The sequence below is a fragment of the Mustela nigripes genome, chromosome 13 (assembly GCF_022355385.1).
Source record: "Mustela nigripes isolate SB6536 chromosome 13, MUSNIG.SB6536, whole genome shotgun sequence".
Taxonomy (NCBI): Eukaryota; Metazoa; Chordata; class Mammalia; order Carnivora; family Mustelidae; genus Mustela; species Mustela nigripes.
In genome coordinates, this window is record NC_081569.1 from 65,585,373 (window position 1) to 65,603,621 (window position 18,249).

Below are 18,249 nucleotides of genomic sequence, written 5' to 3' on the forward strand. Positions count from 1 at the left end.
CCAGGTGGAGATCAATAATCAGTCTCCTAGTTAGGGAAGGAAAAAAAAAAAGAAAATCCATTGGTGCACTGCATTCAGCTGTGTTTAAGAGGTCTTATCATTAAAACAGCAGCAGGCATTCATAAACCAAGCTTGCCGGCAGTGCTAGACATGCAGGATTAAAATAATCGTCCATCAGCCTCTGTCTCATAAACGTTTTCCTGTGACTTTTGGCAGGATCACCAATCTGAGCATATGCCAGTTGACATGGGAACACTGAGGCCAGCAATTTAAGGATTTTCACATTTATCTGCAGAGGTAAGATTTAAAGATATAACAATGAAGGACATTAAATAATACTGGGTTCTGGCTTTTTGCATTATATATGAAAGTGAAGTTGTTTACATGTAACATTTTTTTTGACCCATATGGGTTTCTGTTCCATTACCTTGTATAAAACCAAAATAAACAGAAGAAAAATCTATGGTCCATAAATGTTGAATTTAGAATTTTTTGCATTGGTGAAAATAGGGAAACTAAGTAATACCGAGATTTTTAAAAAATCTCTGTACAGTTGGACCAAGTGGGAGAAATAGTTTCCATTTTGAACAATGAAAGTGTTTCTATTCAGAAGAGATATGATTATTAGGGCACAAATGAACACAAAAGTTAAAATCATTGGGAAAAAGGAAAGGGGATGTGATTCTGTTTTCAATACCTTATGGTTCAGTCATAGACTCAGTATGGGTACAGAGACTGGGTTTCTAAAAAAATAAAATTGGTAGTCAATCAGGTGATTGCATAAAAATGAAGACTGCCTGATGTTGATGGTGTGGTGATGCACTGGATGCTTGTTGATGTCAGAGGCACAACCCTATGATGTTCCTTAAAGACAGTCATAATGATGAAGATGTTGGTAGATGGATAGTAAATTGTATTATTAGAAGTTTGTTTCAAAAAGAGAAGTCTTCCACTTTGTGTGTATTTACCTATATGTGTCACACACACACTCTTAGATCTGAGATCAAATAAAATACTGAATAAAATATTAATTATATATTCCATATTTTATGGTATAGAACAGAGGGTCTAGTTACATTTCAAATGTAAAGTAGAAAATGTATCATGACGTGGTTGACTGGAGTCCAACAAGATCATCTATGCACCAGGTAGATTCTTTGGCCTCTGAACTGTTGAACTGGAAAGGTTACATTTAGTAACAATATTCATTCCATTACCAACTTCGGGGTTAGCCAGATCTTCATAGGGTGAGACTATATTCTGCATTTTTTAGTTCTCTGATGGCTACCATCTTAGTTTATTTTCCACATGTGTTTGGGTCTCCATTTTCATTTGTCCCTATAACAGGTCCATGACACATTGAACAAAATGTGACTTAACCAACTTCTTAGTCCATTTTTGTATATCACAGATGGCCTTATATCTGTGAATTTTCAAAGAATATATTTTGGCAATTCAGTATTCAAATTTAGTCTTCTGAGTATATTCCTCTCAAATTTCCCTGCTGTTTTATTCAGTTATATTATTGAGGTAACTTTTAGTTTAACAGCTTGTATTCACATAATCTATTTATGGAACAATGGAAGAATGATTATTAAATAGCCTGGAAGATGCATTACTTAAAATTGATACCTGAAAATGATGGCACAACTTAACACTTTCATACATATAAAAGTAAATGAATGTACTATTATGGTTTCTTTTATCTGAATACCACATTCCTTTTAGAAATTAAATTACTTTGTGTTTGAGTTTAATGTTTTATTTCATGATTTAGATGTGCTTTCTAGGAACTCCCACCAAGCTCTAACTCCCATACATAAGTCATGGTTTCTCATATATACATGGAATTTAAGATAACATCCTAATGAAAGTCATTAAATCTCAGATATCATAAGGGCCAGAGTTAAACTGAACAGGGCTTTTTAAAATCCCCAAGTCTGGGCAGTTTGAGGAGAAAAACAAAAGTGAAAGAAACATGCATGTGATTGGCCTTAATGAAACAATAAACCTCCATGGAGGCTGTCTGGTCACTCACTTCTGGACCATGGAAGTCATAGTTTCATCTGAGCTCTATATATCAAAATTATGTTTTCTGTTATCCTTCCAGAGAAATCCAATAGATCCTGCTGAACTGATTTGTGTCCCTTGGGGTATGGGAAGTTTTTCTTGAAAGTAGACTTGGAGCGCCTAATCTCTGGAGCTCCTAATCTGAATCCTTTTGCAATAGTGGTAACACTTTGACCAGACAGACTTGTTTGGGAAAGAAGACACAGATGTAGGGTGGTATAATAGAGGAATGATTTAGGAACCAATGGACCTAAATTCTAATTCCGACATTATAGTTGACTTAGCTAGAGAAGTTTTTTGTTTTTGTTGTTTGTTTTTCTTTCTTTTGCTTCTGAAATCTTAATCAACTAACTCTTGTGACTTAGTAAAATGAGGTTAATAATCACTGTACTCCTCTGTAGATTTATGAAAAGATAAAATAATAAATGGGAACCACTTTGAGAAACTTAAAATCATTACACAGAACTTAGTATTGCTAGAAAGTTGAATCCTTATTAATAACACTTGTCTGATTTGAAAATTATGTCAAAAAGTTTCTTAACAGGTCATCATGTATGCCTTCACATTGAACAAAGTCTTACAGTTGTTCTGAGCTCTAATATATTTGCTTTTTCTCTAAATTGTGTTAACTACAAAAGTCAATTGTTATAACTGCCTCTGACTTGTATCTGAACAATCTCTGGTGTTATGATGCATTGACCCCAAATTTCAGTGTCCTAGAATTACTCCAAAAGGACAGCATGGGTAAGAATGAAAAAATATTAATGATACATTCCTGTCAGCTGGGTAGGAAAGAGAGGATCTCTGGGGTTGATTCTTGAGGTGCATAAGTCTTTCCCAGACCTCTCTCACTCTAGTTTTTGTCCAATATATACTTTTTTTCTTACTAAAACCAGAGTTTCTGCTTATCTTCCTGCCCCTTATCTTCATCTCCATCCCTTCTCAGTCTCCTTTCTTCTCTCCTTCACAACTCAGAAAGTCCTTTACTTGTTTACAGTGCAGCTTTTTTTTTTTTTTTTGGATATTGACCCACAGCCTTTGACTTTCATAAATCCTGCTTTAAGTGTTTGATATCTAAGATAAATATACCCCTATAGCCCTGAGTTTACTTTATGACTCCATTTCACTACAAACATAGACAGTCAATATGAACTGGGGGTGGGGAAGTGTCTTGGGCCAAAAAACAGTTTGCTTGAACACACTATAGTCTTTGCCCCTGCAAAGAACAGTTAATCATGTGTCCTTTAGGAATAAAGCTATAATGAATCAAGGAAATACAAATCAAAACCACAATGAGATACCATCTCATGGAGGCAGAATGGCTAAAATGAACAATTCAGGAAACAACAGATGTTGGTGAGGATGTAGAGAAAGGGAAACCCTCTTATACTATTGGTGGGAATGCAAGCTGGTGCAGCCACTCTGGAAAACAGTATGGAGGATCCTCATAAAGTTAAAAATAGAGCTACCTTATGACCCAGAAATTGCACTACTAGGTATTTATCCAAAGGATATAAACATAATGATTAGAAGGGGCTCATGGGCTCCAGTGTTTATAGCAACAATGTGTATATAATGGAATATTACTCGGCCATCAAAAAGAAAGAAATCTTGCCATTTACAGTGACATGGATGGAACTAGAGGATTTATACTAATTGAAATAGGTCAGAGAAGGACAAATATATTATTTCACTCATGTGGAATTTAAAGAATAAAACAGATGAACACAGGGGAATTGAAGGAAAAACAAAACGAAAACAGAAGGACACAAACCATAAGAGACTCTTAACTATAGGAAACAACTTGAGGGTTGCTGGAGGGGAGATGGGTGAGGAGATGGGATAACTAGGTGACGGACATTAAAGAGGGGACTTGATGGAATGAACATTGGGTGTTAAATGCGACTGATGAATCATAAAATTACCTCTGAAACCAATAACACACTATATGTCAATTAAATTGAACTTAAAGTTAAAAAGGATAAAGCCATAATTATTAGAAAACATGACCTAGCTAATAAATAGGAAATTCCAACAACTACATGTTACAGAAAATCTTCCAGATTTCCCAGTTTATCTAGTAATGTTAGAGGCAATCAAGGACTATTAATAATGGATGGAGTTAAATATAGTAGTCCAAATTTTTATCCAGAGGGCCAGAGAAGAATGTTAACCTAATGGATGTGGGTCAGAGAAATTGGCTGACGTATGAAATACCAACCAAGTTTATCACCCATTTAGTTTTTTTAGGGATAAAATTTGCACATCATCCAAAGTTCACTGTGAACTTTGTTGTGAAGCTGTATACTTACATGCACTATCATCCTCTTCCATGGTCGCAAGACCTCCAGCTATAGGGTAGCATAATTTTTACCTTCTTTGACTAATTAAACCCATCCTCATTCCTACTAATTTATTCTACTAAGAGGACAAAAGTAACTAATGATCCTTCAAGCTTTGGTATGTTTCATTCTGCCTTTATGTTAGAATCTAGTTTAAATGTTCTTTGGTTCACAAAATTCTGCAGCTAATCTGGAAAAGTAACCAAAGAGAGTAAGACAAGAATAAAGTTAAGTATGGGAAATGTTATTTCAGGATACTCCATACAGATTTTTTTGTGTGTTTGTAACTGACCCAATTAGTCTAAAAACTGTGGTTTTTAATCATCAGAGCAGACCATACTACTAAAAATTCAGTGAAACAATTTTCTTGGGATCTAGCTGATCTGGATACTATTATTTTCAGTATTCCCAATTCAAAAGGTAATATCTCTTTTCAATCATTGACCTCTTCTTTTCCCCAAAGGAAAAATAGGAGATGAGATATAATCAGCAGAAAGGAATCCTTAAGAACTTCCCAGTAATGGGATCATGAAATGATGGAAATTGATAGAAATCCAAGTAGGGTCGCTAAAATCTCGGCTGCTTTGATTAGCGTTTCACTGAAGCTCCAGAAAACGACAAGTATTTTCTATTCTAGTCACCCACTATTTCTTTGCAGTGGATCAAAATAATCCATGACTAACAATAGGAACCAAACAACCACCATATCTGCAATGGTCCCATCTATCATTCAGACATTTTTGGTGTAATAAAGTCAAAAGTGAATTTTCTCCTTTTATTTTTAAGTTTTGCATCTGACAAAATGTCATTAGAGCACAGTGACTTATGGAAAATTGGAATAGATTGAGAGCCTCTGATAAAAGACAATCTTTATATATCACTGGAGGATTCTCTAGAAATGAGGGGGAAGGGGAGGAATCATTTTAATAATGTGTTCTCTGCTGTCTTATCAACCATCTGCAAAAAATTCTAATTAACTATCCAAAGATACATTATAAACATACATTGTAAGGGCACAAATATGATCCTGGAAAACATTTTAGAAACTTAAAAACATAAATTCCGCTTATTTGGGAGTGTCGAGGGCAAGGGGAGCTGAGAAACATAAATTGTGTAGGCATACTATGATTACATCCTAGTATTAGTCAAAGAGATATGTTCTGACAACCTACCCCCTAGGTCACATGTGTCAGCTTTTAGACTCTGTCTGCTTATATTAGTGTGTGTGTGGAGGAGGGTAATGTCTGAAAAAGTAGGAAGTTGACATCATCAAAATTGAAACTTTTGCAGGTTAAACAGAAAGGGCAAGATCTACCAAATATCTCTTTCTTCAAGGAGTGACAGTTACTGTTAAGATTAAACATGGTAGTTTTAGAATTATTCAAGGATTTACTTTAATCTTGGTGTTTTTGTGTTGCTTAATGAGCTGTATTGTTAATATTGTCACTGCACCACTGTGACAACTGTTGTATTCTAGTATCCCCCCCACCCAAATCCTGACTTCCCACAGGAGATTTCATAGCAAAAATAACATCTCTAAATATTAATTTTCCATGTGAAAAACATTATAGCTTTCTGTTTTTTCATTCCCTAGTCCTTCATACCCCCCCCTTTATTTGTTGATCCATTCATTGAGCAAATTATTGATCACCAAGTGGGTCTTTCTAGGCATTGTACTGAGGATACTGAAGTAAATCCAACAGATTAAAAACCCTTACCTCCCTGGAATACCTTCTAGTAATCCTGGAAAAGAAAAATCAATCTGGAAAAATGAGCACTGAGCAAGATACAGATCTAAAAGATGTAGTGTTTATGTATTTTTTATACACCCATATGTATTTTATATATAGATGGGTGCTAAAGAGAAAAAATAGATGTGTTCAGGGCAGAGTGGGACAGTTGAATTTCAGACTGACTTAGGAGAGATTTTCTAGATAGAACTTTTGAGACCTTCTGAAACAAGACTTGAAGGAAATGAGGAAGCACACCATGCTAATACCTAGAGTTTCCTAAGCAGGGAAAACAGCAAGTGCAAAGGCTCTGAGACAAAAAGGGTGCCTGGCATATTTGTAAAGCAGCAAGGAAGCCATTGAGGTTGGAGTGAAAAAGGGAGAGATAGTAGGAGATGAGGTCTGAGAGACAACGTGGAACCAGATCATGTAGAGAACTGGTGCCACTGAAGACTTGGTTCTTACCCAGAAGGGAAGGCTTTGGAGGTTTTGGATTAAGGAGTGGCATGATTGATCTGACTTATACTTTTATGAGGATCTGGCTGCCATATTGAGAGTGGACGGTAGAAGGCGACGCCTGGAATGGGCAGGCAAGGTATAAGTGGGGAAATGACTTAGGAGCACACTACAGTAATTCTAGTAAGAGGGCAGGATAAGGTTCTATGCCCAAGTGGAGAGACCGGCCTTGACTAAGAGCACTGGCCACTTATCCATCCAGTAATCAGAGAGTTAAGTATAGGCACAGATGTGATAGTAGGAGTATGCAGAAATTTTCATTTGATTATCTACTAAACATCAGGCATATCAGAATGCATGAATGTGGGCACTGAGTGGTTGTCTGACTTTAATAAGGCTTATGATTCCACCAAAGCAAAGACCACCAAAGCAAAAAAGGAGTTGGATATGATTATAGTGATGATCTCCTTGGCAAGGAAACAGGAGAAGATATCATGGGAGAGAAGACCCAGGGACACAAGGAGATGGGATTTTAGGTCCTGGTGGGGTTGCAGAATTGTAGGATTTGAGATATTAAAGGGAATGAGCAGGAAAGACAAGCAGTCATGACCAGAGAAAGGAACATTTGAAGTGGAGATTTTTTTTAGGTGCTGCAGTTACAGTTAACAAGTTCAGAGGTAAGACTGTGTAAGTGAGTGGGTTAGGAATGATGGCAAATGAAATCTTGGAAGAGAGAAAGTCCAGGAACTGAGGATAGGATAGTGGAAGGATCATCATATTGGATATGCAAACGTAAAAAAATTAAATAGGAGAGGTATTAGAGAGTGATCTTGAACAAGGCACAAAAAATTCCAGCTAATGAAGGGGAAACAACTGGAGAATGGAAGAAGCAGCACTGGCAGTGATGGCGGGTGGTATAGCCTGATGATTTGGAAATGAAAGCTGGGATTTTATAGATGAAGGAGAGAGAATGTTTTAGGTGCAGTAATGAAGAGCAAGGAGGACACCTAACATACTTTCAGCCTCCTTGGTTATAGAAATCTATGAAAGGAAAAGCTACCACTTGGAAGGGCTTTAGTGGAATCAGTGTTATGGAGGAGAACCAGATTTCAACTAGGGCAGAAAGTGGAAGGGAAGTTTCCAAAGAAAGTTGAGAATTAGTGGACTTACTGGTGATTTGACTTAATGTCCCAGAGGGCTCAGGGAAAGGATTTCAAGAGGTATGGGGCCAGAGTCAGGACAAGTAGTGAACAAAATCTTATGGGTGTTAGAGAAGAAAGGACAAGAGTGACTGACATGCAGGGGCCCAGTGATAGCTATCCCGCTGCTCTCACAGACTGTGGTGACACCGTAAGTTTTGGGGGCAAGGAGAGTGATGACTACAAGATTCAAGGATGGCAAAGCAGATTTTTCGAAGAGCATGAAGAGTTCTGAGGTTCCCACTTTGGCTGTTGGTGAGGAAACAGTTGTCTTTCACAAGAGTTGTATGACTCAAGACACACAGATACTTTCTTGACTTGAGCCAAACAGTGGTCTTCAGTGAGGGGGTCTTACACTGAATGGGCTGGCTTCCTTTGAGTTCTGTCATTATAGAATCCAGTGGTTCAGAAGAACCCCCTTAAATTCCTTTATCAGCAGAACATTGCACTTACTCTTTGGCACATCAGATATAGACTTAACTTTGGAATTCATTGTTGAACTTTAATGACCTCCTTTTGTGATTTTTTTCCCACCAATCTACTTAACCCCTCCCCATTTTTATCTCCTTGCCTGTTCCATTCCTTGATACAGTGAGTGAGTAACTGTCAATGTGACTGTGTTCTCCCCTTTTCTCTAGAAGTACTACTTTTTCTCATTCTGTGCATTCTCTAAAATACTGATTACCCCATAGTTTTGCTCATCTTCAATGTCACGTGCTCTGAACTAAGCAAAGGTATGTATTTTGCAAGTTCTAGTGACCTTTTCCTTTGTCTTGACTTTCTGTCTTTGCAGAACTTTAGCAGAATCATAAATGACTCTCAGCTTTTCCTCTTACCATCTAAGACACTTCTAAAATCAACATTTTGGGGGAGGGGAAGTCATAACATTTTTGGAGGCACTATAGCTAGCCAGTCACTCAATGGGACTAAAATGTAATTTATAGCTAAATCTAATGCTTTAGGCCCAATAGCTCTGAAAATTAAGCCATTTTCTGTTTGTGGCTTTAGGAGCAGGTATTCAGTTCTCTGTAAAAAAAAACAAAAAACAAAAAATATATATATACACACATACATACAAAAATAAAAAATATACATATGGATTATGAGTAGAATGGGGTCATAGTTACTGACACAGACCATTAGTATATCACTGGGGTTATTGTGAATTATAAAATTGCTTTTTCTTTTCTTTTCCTACAATGTAGAGATACTGCAAAAATCCTAAAATGTAATATTTTTATACTTTTTATGGGAAGCAAATGCTGGGAGACAGTGATGAACACATGATTTAGATGAATGAACTTTTCTTAACAGTTAAAATTATTCATTATTCATTCTTACCTATACCATTGGTTATTTCTCTATCCCCACTGCAAGATAAGATTCAATCTTCTTGTTATACTCCTCAGTCTCCCTTAATATGGTTCCCAGCAGCTGCAGTATGTGAGGCAATGTGATAGAGTTAAGAGCATGGGATGTGGCATCCAAAGAGTTGATACTTGAATTCTGGCTTCGCTACTTAACCAGCTGTCCAATGTTGAGGAAGTTACCTGAGTGTTATTATTCTCTGTTCTCTTAACCCAGGGTTGCTGTGTGAACTGCTCTATTGTATCTGAAAGTGTTCAGCACACTGTTATAAATTGTCTGTGCTCAATAAGTATGCATTCATCCTGTGCCCCTTGGTGTCAGCCTCAGGTAGTTGGCTAGCTTTCCTGTTTTCTGGCCTCCTCCATTGTTGACTCCTTTTTTCTGCTTTCCACTTGCCCAGTGAGTGTGTGCCGCGTTAGATGGGAAGGGGAGGTGTTTGGAGTCTCTCGTTTAGATAAGGAGGATCTGAAGGAAATATGCAAATGATAAGTATGAAAAAAAAACTAAGTATTTATGGAAAAGAAAGGAAAGATGACATGACCAGAATCTGAGTATTAGCTGATCGTGTAAAGTTTTCATAAACCAAACTTCTAGCAATGTCCGTCATATGTAGAACCACCAAGGAGCAAAAACCTGCCAAATAACATTGGCTGTCTTTTCTAAAATCTGTCAGTTTAATAAAATAAAATGTTATTCTTTTTGTATAACTATAGATACATAATTTTTATGTATAATTTTATTTCTTGATCTGTCTCCTATATGCATATAAGATAGTATAGAACTAAGAAGAGCTAATGCATATAAGATAGCATAGAACTAAGAAGGGTGTTTAAGATCTAGGAAGACAGAAACAGATTAGTGAGCAATAAGAATTCAGTACCACAGTATTAAAGTATTATCATCATCATTTTGATGATGATGATAATATTTTTTAAATTTCAAGTTTTTATTTAAATTCAGTTAGTTAACATATATGGTAAAACTGGTTCAGGTGTAGAATTTAGTGATTCATCACTTACATACAACACCCAGTACTCATCACAAGTCTCCTCCTTAATACCCACCCCCCATTTCATGCATCTCCTCCCCCACCTCCCTCCATCAACCCTCGGTTTATTCTCTATAGTTAATAGTGTCTTATGGTTTGACTCCCCTCTCTCTTTTTCCCCCTTTCCCTTCCCCCATGCTCATCTGTTTTGTTAATATTATTGTTTTAGAGAACAAGAACTAAAGGGGCAGGTGATTTGAAATGAACATTTTCCTGTTTGGTATTTCTTGTTTGTTTTTGCTGCATATTATTAGTCTTCAATCATGCTTCACTGAATTAAAAAGCAAACCTAGGGGCACCTGCGTGGCTCAGTGGGTTAAAGCCTCTGCCTTTGGCTTAGGTCAGGATCCCCGGGTGCTGGGATTGAGCACCTCATAGGACTCTCTGCTCAGCAGGGAACCTGCCTCCCCCCTCTCTCTCTGCCTGCCTCTCTGCCTACTTGTGATCTCTGCCTATCAAATAAATAAATAAAATCTTAAAAAAAAGAAAAGAAAAGAAAACCCGAACCTAGTATTTGCCATCCTTAAGTGACGAAGTTTGTATAGTGAAACTCTAAACAGAAGAGATGGTTGAAGCAGATAAGTTTCCAAGCTCAGTTTCTTGATTGATATTGTCTTTTCAAAACAGTTGGGTATTCCATGTCATTAATATAGCAGGGAGAAAAAGGGAATATATTCTGCCCGACTGTGTCTCTTTGGTCATCTTTTCACACTCCATTAGAGGCTTTATTCAACTTTTGTATTCAGATGATTGTATTTTTCTGGTGCTAGAAGAAACTTCAATGAGGACATGATGAATGTCCATATTAAATTGGATCCCTTTCCTCTTTTTAATTAAGTTCATTTAAATTTAATTTTGTAATTTTACTTCAGTAAACCATCTGACTCCAGATGTTGGATGCACATTTTCTTATTTCTGTTTCCACATAATTGTACCTGTAAAAGATTTATAGCTGCAGGAGACATTTTGGAACCTTTAAGAGCATTTTCGACATATGTTTCATGGATGACTGCTAACATGAGCAATTAACATCCTAAAATGTTGTTCTGCTCCCCGGAATATTTTTAGTGGGTTAAGTTACTTTTATTAGCTTGAACTTTAAACAAATAATCATCTTAAAGGAAATATTATCATCAAAATAACTCAGTTGAAACGGAAGGCCAACACTCAAAGGAAATTGGTAAGAGAGAGAAGAAAAGACCCTTGGGCTGAAAAGGCCTTTAACAAAGACATATAAATGAAAGGTGAGGATTGGCCTTTTGCTAAAGTAAGTGCTATAAGTGGAGTTCCTGTTCCTTCTGATTGACTCTGAGTCACTATGATGTGTGTGTTGTACTGCACATTATAGAATTATGGGTCACACCTCTTATGCTTGGGAACATTTAACTCGGGGTTTCAGTGATAGAACTCTCAGATTAAAGTGGACCACCCAAGCAGTGCCTACTTTGCAGGAGACCCAAAGATGGAGGTTCTTGTAAGTGTGTTTTTGAATTTAAAAATTATAGAGCTGCCTTGGGGCCTAGAACTTGAATTTACTGCATTGATAAGTAATCTTTACCATCACCTTCTTTTAGGCATTCTTAAAACAATGGGAAACACTATTCAAAATAGACTTTCTTGTTATAAGAATTATTTGAATGCTTACAGTCATTCTAAATCTGCTTCCTTGCTTTCTTAGTCAAAGCACATCTAATAACATATTTGCTAGCTCACCTGGGACTTTTTCTAATGAAATTTGTACTCTTCATCAAACATATACTATAATTAAACCCTTGGATGACACACTAAAGAAAAAAACAAGTACAAATCCACAAGATAAAGGAATCATTTTTTCCCCTAAAGTGAGAAATTACATTTCATGTTTTTGATATTCTATAGTGTGTCTTGATGTATATGAAATATTCATCACTGCAGTAATTTAATTAGAGCATGGATTTTTCCCCAGCTTAAAGGATCTAACACCAACCTCTAATTCTGTTCTTTCACAGTCTTGCTTTGCCAGGAACAAGTATTTGAGTGTGAATAGGGGGTGGAAGTTGTCTAAAAATGACTGTTGTTTGACATTATTGTTTGCAAGTGCTTTTATTGCTTTGAGTACTAAACAATACTAAAATCATTTAAAAATAACATCAACCATTGGGACCAGGCAAAAGTTGTCTGTAATTGACAGGCAAGGAACTCACAGTCTCCACTTGCTTCTAATATAACAGAACAAGCTCATAGAATATTCTGCTATTCATAGAATTTTGCAGCTTTACTAAATTTTAAGCAGAAAATTAGTGAAAGCCTAGGGAGGGAAACAACATCTGAAGCAGCAAACGACACACAGCATAGAGAGTATTATTAAATTGTGATGTTGCTCAATGTTATTTGTTTAGAGAGTAACTACTATCTAGGAAAGTGCATTTAAAACATTCCATGTCTAGAAAGAAGAATGCTATTTCCAAAACCTCTAATTCCTGATCAGAATTAAAAACAGATGTGTACCATGGAAATATAATGAGAAGAAATTAGAACATATATGGAGCTTTAAAATATTGCGTATATTCTAAGTAATAGAAAAAAAGGAAATTTGTGTTGAAAATTAAAAAAAATGCATTGTGCTTTCAATTGCTTCTATAGATCATTTATGATGAAATAAAACACATTTCAGTGGAATAAAATTTTTATCTACCATAAGTCTGGATTAAATTAGAGTCTATCAGTTTTATAATTAGTTGCAAAATATGTTCAGAGTAAATGTCTGAGCCACTAGCTCTGTCTTCACTTTATTTATTTTTAAATTTATTTATTCATCCATTAAGTCACTGACTATGTACTGAATACTTCTTGAGGTAAAGCAAGTAGTAGAGCTTAAGAAACCTGAAATGAAAATCAGAGATGGATTATACTGACAAGGAGTTCTTATTTGAATGGGAGAGAAAGGAGACTATAAACCATGATATAAGAAATGAATAAATGTCAGAAGAGGTCAGGATGAAGTGCTAGTCTCCCTCTATGTTTACTTGGACAAATTTTCTAAGTAAAAAAGATTACTGTAAGGGGCGCCTAGGTGGCTCAGTGGGTTAAAGCCTCTGCCTTCAGCTCAGGTCATGATCCCAGGGTCCTGGGATGGAGCCCACATCAGGCTCTCTGCTTGGCAGGGAGGCTGCTTCCTCCTCTCTCTCTGCCTGCCTCTCTGCCTACTTGTGATCTCTCTCTGTCAAATAAATAAATAAAATCTTTAAAAAAAAAAGATTACTGTAAGCTAACTTATTATATATATAGGCACCAGTTTCTAAAAACACTTTGTATATAAGAGATGCCCCACAACAATACGGGTCAATGTTAAACCTTCTCAACCTTGGAAAATTAGTAATTATGCTATATGATGCAGGAAGAGCAAATCTGAATAAGATGTATGAATTCTATCTTTAATCTCCATGTTGACTTACAAAGCTATAGGGCTAATGGAGGCTAATTAACACTAATTCCTTATTCTGTGGTTTAGATCTTTTACCCTTTGGAATGGTACTGGTGTGGTGTGATTTGATATCCCTTACTTTCTTCCTGAATGCAACAGGAATTTGTTTTTCTGGACTTGCATAGTAATAGGACATTTCTTCCACTTTCAAGTTTTCACAGGATCCAAGGACATTTCGGGGGCTTCTCTTCAATGAAAAATCTAAATTCTCCCTTCTAATTTCCCAGCCCCATAAACACCTGTTCTAATTACTTTTAATCATTTTCTGCTGGAGATTTTTGTGTGTATATGGCTATTGGCAGGTGTTTCATAATAATTGGGGGAAAGAACCTATAAGAAACTTGCATTTATACTATTATATACTAATAAATGTTTGCTTTGTTTACTTGTCTTATCCCTTGAAAGCTTTTTTGCATTTTTTTTGCTATGTTCCCCAATTCCATAAATATATACATATTGGTCTAGCACCTGAGATAGCTTAGTGCAAGAATTTTAATTTTTTTTTCTGTTTTATTTGGTATCTTTGTCTAATGTTTGGCCATTTTGTCACAAGAACCTGCAGAGCTCTGATGCAGAAGAAAACACACAGTGGATTCAGTTTTGATAGTCAGTATCCTGCATGGAAATATCTGGATTAATTGAACCACCTCCATTCTGATCCTATCATGAGGGGCACATGAGGATGTGGTCTTTATAGAGAAAAAGATGAGGCCTCAGGATTATTGTTGGTAAAATCTTTCTTCCCAAAGGTTTCTAGTTAAAAGGTATGAGAATACAGAAGGAAATATTTAAAAAGATAGATTTTGGTCTTTTATTAACACTTTTTAACATATAAAAGCACATCCCTGATGTGTACTTCCTATAGGGTATAGAAACTCAAATCCTGTCTTTCACACACACATATAATACCAAATAGTTTTTCCCCCAAGTGAAGCCTAACACTAGCAAGGACTAGTTTCAGATTTGTTCTGTAAGATCCTAAGGGCTGCTGTGACTCTTATTCTTATTACTACTGTAGTAACGAATTGTATAAATTACATAGTTTTTCTCTGCCAGATGCAAGCCATAAATCTGAAGAGAATATTTTCAGTTAAAAAGACATAAAGATCATTTTACCGATAGGGTTTAAATGGTAGAAATCGCATTCTTCTCTATACAGGTTAAAATGTACTAAAAAGAAATTAATAAGTCGGGTACCAAATGCAATTTCAAATGCCAGTGGGGTGTAGTAAGACATATTTGCATTTTCTTTTGTGATCTTATTGAAATAAGATCCATATTCCATGATAGCATCATTTCCTTTCATTTAAAGACATGATAGTAAAATACTTTAATCTGGAGAAACGAGGCATTGGTAGAGATCAGTATTGCCCCAGGTATATGGGACGCATACTCAGTATGTATGGGACACAACTCAGTTGTTGTTGACCACTGTAATGAACCACTGCTCCCATAAGTTTGAGAAACACTGAACATGTACATGCTGTGTCAATGAGTCTGGGAGATGCTGCGTGCTCCTGTAAAATTGTGGGCCCTAACAGCAGTGTAGATGCTTTGAGAAACACTGAAGCTTAACAGTTGTTAAACCTACCATTTCCCAGACTTACTGAATCCCTCTTTTTTTCTATCACCTTTTATAATATCCCATGGAAAAACATATGGAAAAACATGTGGAAAACATTTGTCTCAGTGATATTATCCTTTACATACCATAAATATGTTCATTTTAGAAAGAGGGCAATATACACAGGGAAAAGCGTTCTGAATGTGATATTAGGAAACCTATGTTAAATTATTGTCTGCTCATTGTAAAACATATGGGCATATATATGGGCATATAAATGGGCAAAAATATAAATATATCATTTAAGCCTGCTGGAAAATGAGAATATTGATATCATCTCTAACCCCGAGGGGACTGTTGGATACAAATTCTAAAAGAGGCGGTAGTCTCTTTAATGGTATTATTATTAATAATTATATAATATATAATATATTCAGTAATAATAATCATAATAACTCTAGGAGCTGTGTCTCAGAAGTAGTGAAAAACTCTTACTTATACTGGAGCACTTTCTGATTTACTAAACTTTCTTCCCAACCTTTTTTGAGGAGACTAAGAGAAATAGTATATTCTTCCTGGGGAAAAAGAAAAATGGAATGGGATATATAAAGTAGGATAATTAAATAAATTGCTTTCAGAAAAATTACTTTGAATTTTCATTAGCTCCCCAGGGAAGGTCCAAGATTCAGATGTTTTATCAGATTACATAAAAGACTTACCTTAAAAAATATTGAAGGAGAGAGAAGCTGAGCATTATTAATAATCATAATAAATAGATGAATGTAGGTGTAAAATGGCCCATCTACCTGCCTTACAGGTAGAGTCACAGTACCGATAAATCAAGCACTGAGAACTTGGTACATATTATATACTGTACAATATAATATGTCCAGGACTATGAGAAATAAAATGAATAGCATATGGGTGCATGTTAATTAAAAAAAAAAATCTTACAACCTCAATGTGAAGCTAATATGAACACATGGTATAAAGAGAAATCAATCAATACAGGCTTTGCAGGAGATCAAAGGATTTCCAGTTACAACTGTGCACTTCATTTACAAGAGCAAAAGGGTTTTAAGAACAGGCAGGTAGAAAAGTCAAGTCCACACACTTGGGCTCGAACTGGTCCTTAAAAGTGGATAAGATGCATCCCGTGATTTTCATTTTCCAAACACTTAGTGTTTACGTACATTGTCTATCGTAAGTACTCAGAGACTCAACACAGATGTGTTATATAATTGCATGAATAGACAAGAGAGTGGGAGAGAGGGAGGAAAGAAAGAGTGGAGGGAAGAGGGAAGGAGAAGAGGAAGGAAGAAGAAAGGGAAGCAGGAGGGAAAAGGAAGACCATTTCTGATGAGATAGAGTATTCCCACCCTGAAAGATCCAGAGTGAGTACTAGCATTTGTGAGGGCATGTGTAAGCCCAGGGTTTCCTGTAAGCCCACCTCACAGAAGCAGGAAAGCTAGAGGCAGCCGTGGTAAGGATACAATGCTGACAGTACCAAAGTTATCATTAGAAGGTTCGAGCTGTTCAGTTCCTGGCTCTGCTGCTCTCTGCCTCTTAAATTTGCTGAGTCCTCTGATACAATAATGTAATGTTTTTGTTTAGGGTTCTTGTAAGTATTAAGGAAAGATAAGTGAAGTTTATTAATAAAATGTGAGATAGCTGTGAAATAGTGTTGTTGTATATGGAAGCAGCATGAAATTCCAAGAGGTCATAAAATAGCACACCTAGCCAGTCCTTCAAAAATCTAGTGCAAATTTCTGAGGCTTGTACTTGACCTGCATTTGTAGCATTTGTGAGTATAGTCTACTGTTACATGATGCACATCTCTGGTAAGGCAATAGAACACTAACAAAGTTGTATGTTGACCATAGCACTTGGCTCTACAGGAAGCACCTGCCTGGAAAGGAATACGGTAGGGCAGATGAACCAACTTTTGTCACATTGTATGGCCAAGGCCACTATGCTCTGTCCTGTCAAAGTCCATCAGTAACTAAAATGGTTCAAGGGTGTTTTTAAGAGGATTTTTCTTAAAAAAAAAAAAAAAAGTGTCTATTCTTGTCCCTGGGAGTTTTAAAGCACTCAGATTTTTGTGACCACACCAGTTGACCTTCCCAGTGATTAGAAAGTTCTGGTCTTACCTAGTGGTAATTGAGCGGACATCCAGGGGAAGTTTTCTCACTTTTTTGCACCTTTAAATGATATAACACAGCCAAAGTATCTTTTATGTTGGTTTGGAGTCCATCATTATAAAGGGGCCCATACAGTTATATCTGCAAGTGAGAGGCTCCTGTGGTGAGCTTTCCAACCTGATTTAGAAACCCTTCCCATAAGTAGCTTGAGGTGTCGGACTTTGATAGAGTGAGGGAGAGTAAGAAAAGAGCAGTGTGCCAGCTACTTTTTGGTTTTAGCATTAAATTCTTATTCTTCCTTTCCTACTTTACCCCATTCTCCAAAAAGTCTCCTTCGTGGACCAAACCATTTCATCTGCTATAGAGAGGGGAAAAAAGAGAATTCTTTTTTCTAGCATAGAAACCTACAACAAAAGAGGAGGGGAGCATTCCCACTTTGCCTGGGGGCCCATTTTTACTTGCACAATTACTGAAAACCAAAACCATCACTTTCTTGGTATGTCTGCGCTCTCTCTCTCTCTTTTTTTTTTTTTTTTTTTTTTTTTTTGCTTATTGTCCAGGAAGTTTTTTTCTTTCTTTGGCATTTCATCAGGCTAGGGGCCAGGGGCCAGTTTGGGAAAAGCAAGTTAATTGTGCCTCCTCTAATATAAAATATGTATGTTTTTTTTTTTTTTTAAAGATTTTATTTATTTATTTATTTGACAGAGAGAAATCACAAGTAGTCGGAGAGGTGGGCAGAGAGAGAGAGAGGAGGAAGCAGGCTCCCTGCTGAGCAGAGAGCCCGATGTGGGACTCGATCCCAGGACCCTGAGATCATGACCCGAGCCGAAGGCAGCGGCTTAACCCACTGAGCCACCCAGGCGCCTCA

The 18,249-nt window shown here is 36.6% G+C and overlaps 1 long non-coding RNA gene across 1 annotated transcript in view; it reads left to right on the forward strand.

Moving 5' to 3' along the window:
* Nucleotides 1–213: 213 nt before the first annotated feature.
* LOC131998942 (uncharacterized) overlaps nt 214–18,249 on the forward strand; it is a 194,605-nt gene continuing 176,569 nt past the window's right edge. The window contains exon 1 of the long non-coding RNA XR_009398951.1: nt 214–297. This is a non-coding gene — a long non-coding RNA (uncharacterized LOC131998942). The remainder of the gene's footprint in view (nt 298–18,249) is intronic.